This window comes from Lactuca serriola, chromosome 2 (genome assembly GCF_051521515.1).
Source record: "Lactuca serriola cultivar US96UC23 chromosome 2, Lser_US96UC23_V15, whole genome shotgun sequence".
NCBI classification, from domain to species: Eukaryota; Viridiplantae; Streptophyta; class Magnoliopsida; order Asterales; family Asteraceae; genus Lactuca; species Lactuca serriola.
Window position 1 is genome coordinate 197833078 of NC_136409.1, and position 8913 is coordinate 197841990.

The 8913-nt window shown below is 34.9% G+C and overlaps 1 long non-coding RNA gene and 1 pseudogene across 2 annotated transcripts; both read right to left on the bottom strand.

Annotated features, from left to right (window-relative positions):
* Positions 1-2075: 2075 nt before the first annotated feature.
* LOC145090705 (uncharacterized) lies at positions 2076-4008 on the bottom strand. Its single transcript, XR_013701727.1, has 3 exons — positions 3807-4008; positions 3128-3244; positions 2076-3057 (listed from the first exon to the last, which is right to left on the bottom strand). It is a non-coding gene; the product is annotated as an uncharacterized LOC145090705 (long non-coding RNA).
* A 997-nt stretch (positions 4009-5005) lies between these two features.
* On the bottom strand, positions 5006-8913 carry LOC145088026 (5-methyltetrahydropteroyltriglutamate--homocysteine methyltransferase-like; annotated as a pseudogene). The gene is made up of 10 exons (XR_013700950.1): positions 8882-8913; positions 7985-8338; positions 7825-7912; positions 7601-7728; positions 7123-7514; positions 6786-7030; positions 6535-6701; positions 6336-6441; positions 5989-6241; positions 5006-5846 (listed from the first exon to the last, which is right to left on the bottom strand). The product of XR_013700950.1 is annotated as a 5-methyltetrahydropteroyltriglutamate--homocysteine methyltransferase-like (transcript).

An 8913-nucleotide genomic window follows, 5' to 3' on the forward strand; every position in this document is an offset into this window, starting at 1 on the left:
ACTATCTTACAAAGTTTTGTGGTTTGTATATGAAATTTGGTTAGCGCATGTAAGTTGTTTTGTTTATTTGAATATATATGTTTGTAAATATGTCATAATCATATAAATTCCATTGTTTTCTTATAATTCAATTTAACTAAATGTGATAAAACATTAACGTGAATAACGTTATTCCACCAAATTATTGTAAGGGGCTTTCTCGACTTCTCTCCTCGCAATTGATCATGTGTATATGTAAATTTGTAAAAAGTTCGACAAAAATAGCAAAAATGTTATGATATAAAATTATAAATGTCTAACTGATGGCTTTTGTTTAATCGACATATAAATATGATTTACATTCTACCTTCTATTTTTTTTATATTATATGAGGGTAGAGATTGGTGGTGGGAAGTGGTTGACGAGGATGTTAGTAGTGATATTCCATGACAACCTCACTTGTTTGCATGATGGAACCTCTTTCAATATGATTTTAATTATGCCATAAAAGTAAATTGAATCTAAAATAAATATATGTTAAATTATATTTTATTAAAATAATCCATATTTTAAAATTCTTGAAGGTTGTCAAGACCAGCAAATAATCATGACCTATTTAACATAAATAAATTATATCAATTGAAGAGGTCATGTACATATAAATTCGGTTTATCAATTCGTGCTAGAAATTCATGTTAACGAGTAAACACTAAACAGTAAACATAACATACGATAAAATAATTTCATTGTTTTATGGTAAATAATTTCAACACCTGTATAAAAAAATGTAAATATTTTCATAAAATGCCCCGGATACGAAAACAAAACGGAAACAAAACATCTATGGGCCATTCTTGCCAAAAACCACACCACTTCACTATATATATATATATATATATATATATATATATATATATATATATATATATATATATACACACACACACACACACACTAGCCGTCTACCCGCGCAAAGCGGCGGGCGGCGAATAGTTTGATCTCTTTAGAGTTAAAACCATTTTGCGTTCACTTCGAGAAATGAATATTAAATGACATCTATTTTTCAAGAGCATTACCATACCATATTAAAGGGATGTTTGGCTAAGTTTTTTTAAAATAACTTATTAGGTTCCACACCACTGTAAGTTAAAAAAGTGTTTTGATGAAAATAACTTATTACGGTGGGGAACCTCTAATAAGTCATTTTTTCATAAGTTACCCTACACTTACTTATTAACTTATAAGCTAATAAGCTAATAAACAATAAACTTTTTTGCCAAACACCCCCTAAATGGTTATTACTTCCTTTTATACATACCAAAACCACTTGTACCGTTTATCGTCCTCTTTTTTTTTCATTTTCCTTAATTCCTTTATTAATTTAATGTCCTGCTAAGTAAAATGCTAAAATATATAAATAATAGTTTATAAAAATAAACCTTTAGAATATCAGGTATTGTGATTCAAAAGTCGATAAATAAGCCTTTGAGAATGCCAAAATACTCAGGTGTCAACTTGTTCATTGTGATTTTAAACCAAGTTTGGTCACAAATTAAAACATTTTCAACAATGATATGTAATTCAAGGCTTCATATTGATTTAGGTTCTCAAAACCTTAAAATATTGAACAAAATCTATATAGAACCTTATAATAAGGACCAGAATCACCATAATTAGAAAGTCCATGTGATGAAACTTGATATTATAAGGACCAATGATGAAAAAGGTTTCATTTTTAGACTAAACAAGATGAAAAATATACAAACTACCTGAATCATGTCAAATCTTGTGTTTAACTGTTCTTTATTGCAAAAGTAAGATACCAAAATATACAAACTAATAATAATACAATGCTCTAATTGGCCCTCTTGGTTGAGTTCTTTGAACCTGCAAAGCCAACACATTAAAGAAACATAGTAAAAACTTTTTTAGGAACAAACCTGATATAATAAAGCCTTCACCCAATATATTTATAAGATAAAAATACAAAAAGTTATAATGATGAAATCAATTACAAGTAAGGATTAAAATAAAAACCTGTTAAGATAGGGCCTTTACCCCATCCAGTCTCAAATTGATCCATTTTTTTTATGCATATTGATATCGACATTGATAAAGCCTCTATTAAAAAATGGTTTTTCCGAACCTAAAGTATATGTAGATTAAGATACACATGAAGTTCTAGCAACCTTACATGGTTAGCCCCAACCCTTTCAGAAGTTCTAATCAAATTTCCAATCCATTCATCTTTAATGACCAACACTATGGTTTATACGACCTTCTTTTCAAGTTTCTAGACATCATAGGGCAGCTTCAACAAGAAGCCTTCTGCATACATAATAAGAAAATTAACAATGAAGACCTAATATCATTAATCATAAAAGAAGATCAAATATAAAGTAATAAAAACCCCAATTCTTGGACTAAAGCGACAAAAAAACTAAGAATGGGATTTACCAGTTTCACTTGTCTAAAAGTTAATCTTCAAGGGAAGAAGAGCCATATAGACCTTCTGGTTGGCTAATGGTCAATTTTCAATGAGTTGAGGCAGGTGAGGAAGTGAGGAAATAGAAAGCAAGGTATTCTTAGATAGATGGAGAAGATTAGGGTTCGTGGATTGAGAGTGAGGTTTTCTACCATTCCTAGAACCATCACATCCATAAGAAGATCCAAAAAAATCAAGTTTTTTGAAATCAAAGCATGTCTAAGTAAAAAAATGTCACCTGAAAGTGGAGCAATGAAAACACTTTGTTGACATGTCTGAAACAACAAAAATCCGAGTTTTCTGTTACCAAAAAATCACATACAAATTGATCATATGTCTAAATAAGGGGAAAGGTAAACAAAATCTTGAAGCTCTATCATTTGATGTGTAGCAAATAACAACTCCAAATAATATCTGGGTGTTTTGATTTGCGATTCCAACTCAAGATACATACAAATAAGAAGTAATAGGAAGGAGTCGCCTGATGCGGTGGTGTCTAATGGTTTTGACAGCGATGATGGTTGATCTTGTGAATACAATGGTGGATGATGTTATTGGTGAAGACAGGTGAGAATATAGGGTTGCAAGATAACCTGAACGATTCGAGATCATCATTGTGTTTAGAGAGAAAAAAAAGGATTCAAGAAGAGGATTCTTACTTACCTATGGTAGAATTTCAGATCTTCAACATCAAAAATATAACATGCTATACTTTGCAAAACCTCCATTAACAATATATTCACGGTAGGCTTTATAACAGAGGATGTAACAAAGAGTCATCTGCAGGAGGGATATTTGAATCAACATGTATTTTTTGATGGTTTCAAAATTTGAATTATCCAAAATTCAGGGAAGGAGATAGAATTTGCTGAGAAACATAAGGATTCAAAACGCGGGTTAAAATTTAATATTATTTTATTAATGACTACTTGTACTATTAGCTTAATGATTTGAACGTCTTAAAAAATTAATATTATTATATTCAATCTATTTTTAGAAATAGTGAGATTTCTTTTATAATATATATATATATATATATATATATATATATATATATATATATATATATATATATATATAAAAGAATAAGCGGCAAAAGCCATTCTAAATTAAAAAAAATAAAGGAAAATAAATAAATATATAAAATAAAATAAAATAGTAAAATAAATTAAAGACATTCATGCTAAATAAACTCGCAAAGAGCTAAACAAACAATTACATCAAAATATTCAAAAGTTGAGTTTTGTAACCAAGATAGCCAAATGAGTGATAATTTTTGTTATTTCTATAGACAAACCAATTAAAAGAATATAAAACAATATTTTCAAATAATTTTTTTTACCTTAAAGTTATTAAGATAGAATAGCTCAGTATTCCTTGTCGACCATATTTCTCGTATCGTTGTCAATGTCACCACTTAAATCACCTTTTTCTTCATAGGAGTCGGGGGTTGGATTTAGCGGAGTTTTGCCCGATTTGTGTAGTGCTTGATAATATGAAGATTTTCTAAAGGATTATGTAGGTAGGAGGGACGACTTGACTCTTTCGTTGACTTTTCATAGGACTTTTGCTTTAGACTTTCATTAGGACCAACGTGTTCATAATTTTTTGGATCAACATGATGAATTTGTAATTATAGTAGTATTTTATGTTCATGAAAGCTATGATATCAAGGAACACTTTGAGAGATGAAAATACATGCTTAATTGTTGTTTCCTCTTGCCTTTTCTTTTTCCACTAGATCATTTCTCACCGGAGCATTTTCTGTTAGATTGGTTCCCACCAACAACGAATCGATTGGGTTTATTGCATTAAAGCCTCTTCCATAGGAGAGCCACCACTATCTACCAACACTTAAAACTTTTCAAATAATATTTCTCAAGTTGTTCACATATTCTCATTGACTATCTCTATAACATACTGCAATGTAAGATGTTAGAAATAAAATTTATATTAGGTATGTCTTTCATACCTGTCTTTTTGACCAAATTTAATATTTCATGAAAGTTTATATTTGACGAAAATTTTACACCATAGATTTTAACAAAAAGCCTAACGTATTGAATTTGACAATTTACTGACCGTCATGAACCACCGATTCATTTAACAACAAAATACTTAATAAAGTTTGAATTCATAGTGTTTTGCCATGTAAATGATATTGACCAATTGTTTATTAAAAAGGTTTAATGTTTAAGAAAAAACATTATTTTTTTTCTTAAATGTGCAGTAGTAATGTGAGATTCATGATTCATCGGTACGGAAAATTGAAAAATATAAGATTATGCCAGAAACCTGCAATTTCGTTGCTACTAGATGAGATATCTTTTTTCTTAGATGACATGCAATTTCACATTTGTCGTATGCGAAAAATGATTTCTCACACATCATAATAAATGAAAAAGAGTACGAGCCTAAACCATAAACCGGTCATAATTAGTGAAAAAGAGTATGTATCTAATTTTTGCAATGTGAACTCACTTCAATAATTTTTGCAATTTATCCTTGGTTAAATCCCAAACAAGCATAAGAAATATCATATACGAAAATCATCAATGAACGGTCTTATATATGCAAGCTCACATTCCATATTCCATTATGCTTACACTTTCAAGACCAAAACCTTTTAAAAATTCTACACTTATTACTCAACCATAACACATAGAAAACATAAATCACTAAACGACACTTACAATTCATGATATGATAGATGCAACCCATTTCCCACATATACCCATATCGTGTACAACTTTCAAGTATACTTTACACTTCTGACTTTTCTTCTTCTTGAAAATCATCGATCAGGGTCGCTCACTTGGCGCTGGCGAGCTCGGCGCGGAGCTTCTTGGCAGCGGTGACCATGTTCAAAAGAGCGGGTTTGACTTCGCCATACTTCCTTGTCTTGAGGCCACAATCCGGGTTGACCCACAAGATGTTGGTCTCCAAAACGGCAAGCATCTTGTTGACCCTGTCAGCAATCTCCTCCATGGAGGGGATTCTTGGAGAATGAATGTCATACACACCGGGCCCGATTCCAGCACCATATTTCACTCCCTCACGGAACACGGACAGAAGCTTCTCATCAGATCTTGAGTTCTCAATGGTGATGACATCAGCATCCATGTTGATGATGGAGTGGATGATGTCGTTGAAGTTTGAGTAGCACATGTGAGTGTGGATCTGTGTGGTGTCAGCAACGCCTACATTTGTGATTCTGAAAGAGTGAACAGCCCAGTCCAAGTAGAAGGCGTGCTCCGCTTTCCTTAGCGGCAATCCTTCTCTCAGTGCCGCCTCGTCGATTTGGATAACCGTGATTCCGGCCTTCTCAAGATCCTCAACTTCATCCTTGATTGCCAGAGCAATCTGGTAGCAAGTTTCAAATCTGGAGACACAGAGAAAATATGTCCGTCAGTTTTAGCAACCTACTTTGTATGTGTGTGTGTGTGTGTGTGTGTGTGTGTGTATATATATATATATATATATATATATATATATATATATATATTGGATTTTGTGATTTATACCTGGGTTGGTCGTTACGGACAAAGGACCAGTTGAGAATGGTGACGGGGCCGGTGAGCATACCCTTCATGGGGCGTTTGGTCATTTCCTGGGCCATGGATGACCAGAAGACGGTCATGGCCCCTTTGGTCGGCTGACATCACCGTAGATGATTGGGGGCTTCACGCACCGAGATCCGTAGGATTGCACCCATCCGTTTGCGGTGAAGGCAAAACCGGACAGCTGCTCACCAAAATACTCAACCATGTCGTTTCTCTGAAACAAACATTACATGCAGTTTTTTAGCCAACCCCCTTTTTTATGAAACCGATTGAAATGAATTAATTTAGATTGTGTTTATCAAATATACCTCTGGCTCTCCATGGACAAGGACATCAATGTCAAGTTCTTCCTGAAGCTGGACAACTTTGAAGATCTCCTCCTTGATGGCCTTAACATATTCTTCCTCAGAGATTCTATAAATATAAACATATACTTTTTTGAGATTTTTTTTTATAAAAAGTAAGCGAATCAGTTTGAAATTATATAAAAGTATACAAACCACTCACTTTTTAGCCTTGTACTCACGACGAACTCTCCTGAGCTCGATGGTTTGTGGGAAAGAGCCAATGGTGGTGGTTGGGAGGATTGGAAGGTTGAGCTTCTTCTGTTGGGCATCCAGCCTGGCACTGACATTGGTGGCACGACGGTGGTCTGAGCCTCTCAAAGCAGCGGCCTGAGAATGCAGGTGTCAGCATCAACTTTTTTTTTTTAACAGTAATTTCATATATAGAAAAGGAAGGGGTTTTTAATCACTTACAGCCTTCTGCACGGATTCATTTGTGACTCTTGGGGAGGACTTCCTTGAAGCCTGAGCAGCAGCATTGGCTGAGAAGTAGGCCTCGTCTTTGTGACCAGCTAGAGCCTTGGCCAATGCATTGACTTCAACAACCTTTTGAGCAGCAAATGCGAGCCATGATTTGATTTCATCATCCAATTTAGTCTCATTAATAAGATCGACAGCAGTGTGAAGGAGTGAGCAAGAGGTCGAAACCACAAGCTTATCTACATATTTCAAATTTTATTTTATGTTAGGGAATTCATTCGGGTAAATGAAAGGAAAAGATTAATATGGTTAAAACGAAAGAAAAGCGCACCTTTGCCCACAATGCCCTCGAGAGACTCAAGGACAGTGAGAGAACCAGCAAGATCATTAGCCCAGATGTTCCTTCCATCAACAACTCCAGCAAAAAGATATTTCCCAGATGGGAAGCTGCTCTTGATCAATTCAAGAGTCTTTTCACCACGGATCAAATCAAAAGTGAAACCAGCAACTCCAGTCAATGAAGTTAGGGTTTTGAATGCTTCAGCTGGAACATCAGCAAAGTAGGTGGCAACAATAACATTAAGACCAGAGCAGGCCGATTCTAGCTCAGAGTAGGCCTTGGTGAAAGCTTCCAATTGGTACCCCTCAAGATCCTTCACAAGGGTAGCCTCGTCAAACTGGATCCATGTAGCACCTGCTTCCTTTAACTCAGCAATCACTTCCCTGCAGAGGTAGTTCTCGTTGTAATGAAACTGGGATTCTAGTTTATTGTGAAGAACATGAAAATGATCAAGAGAAAAGAGGCATACTTGTAGATTGGAAGGATTTTATCAAGAAGGGACAGAAGATCAAAGGTTTTCTCGACACCCTTTGCAGGTTTTGACAGCAATAAGTAGCTGACTGGGCCAACAAAGACGGGTACGGTATCAACTCCAAGCTGTTGCATTACAAACAACCAACCAACATATTAACCAAAAAAGATTACTACATCCTGTTTAAAAGAATCCGGAAAGAGCATATCAAGAACACGTACAGCCTTAGCCTCCTTGTATTCGGTCACAGCCTTGTGAGAAGCATAAGAGAATTGCACGTCAGGGCCCAACTCTGGGACAATGAAATGGCTGTTCGTCAAGGCATCAGTATTATTAGAATCGACAAGATCCAAAAAACTAAGGGGGCAATATGAAACTTACTAGTTGGTGTCAAACCACTTGGTCATTTCCATAGCTGGGACAGAGGCGTTTCCTCTGGCCATGGAGAAGTAAGTGTCGAAACCAATCTCACCACCATTCCAGTTGTATCTTGAGGGGACAGCACCAAGCATGGCAGTGGTGTCAAGAACCTGATCATAGTAAGAGAAGGTGTTGCTGGGGATGTACTTGATGCCAACACCAGACATCTGTTTCCAGATGGATGATCTGAGATCAGCAGCCACCTTCTGCAAATCCTCAGCACTGCTCTTGCCATCCCAAAAAGATTCAAGAGCAAATTTCAGCTCTCTCTTGGGTCCCATACGGGGATAACCAACAATGTGGGATGCCATTGTCCTGTTTCAACCACAAGTCAAAAAATTTAACAAAAACAGCCAATCATATTTTTAAGGGCATGCCATAAATATAAATCCTAAAGCATCATTCTTGAAAAGAAAAGAGTTCTTCTCAACAAATTAATCCTAAGATGGCCAGGTACAGCAGCAATCATGCATGATGTCCGACAAAGTGTATACTCCAGATTAGGTTATTCTACCACTAAAAAAGCAAGTTTCGCAACAATATAGAGTTAATCAAATGAAAGAATTAAAGCTTAGTTATGTTGCTCTAATCATGACCATAGTCAAAACCATCTGCCTACCCACCAACCCCAGATACTACTTTTTTAGTATATCTGATATTGACTAGAATTAATTATAAAAAAAATAAAAAAGGGAAAAAAGGAAAAACATAGCAGGGATACGTTTTATCATGAAGGAAGAGTTTTCACTTAAACCTACTTCTATAAATTTTATTCTATTCATGTAAGAAATGTAAAGGAGCCAACTCAAATCCCCTATCCGGCCCATGTATATAAAGCTTATAGTTAACATGTCACACCTAAAGCACAGATCCATTTTAGAAAACTGAAG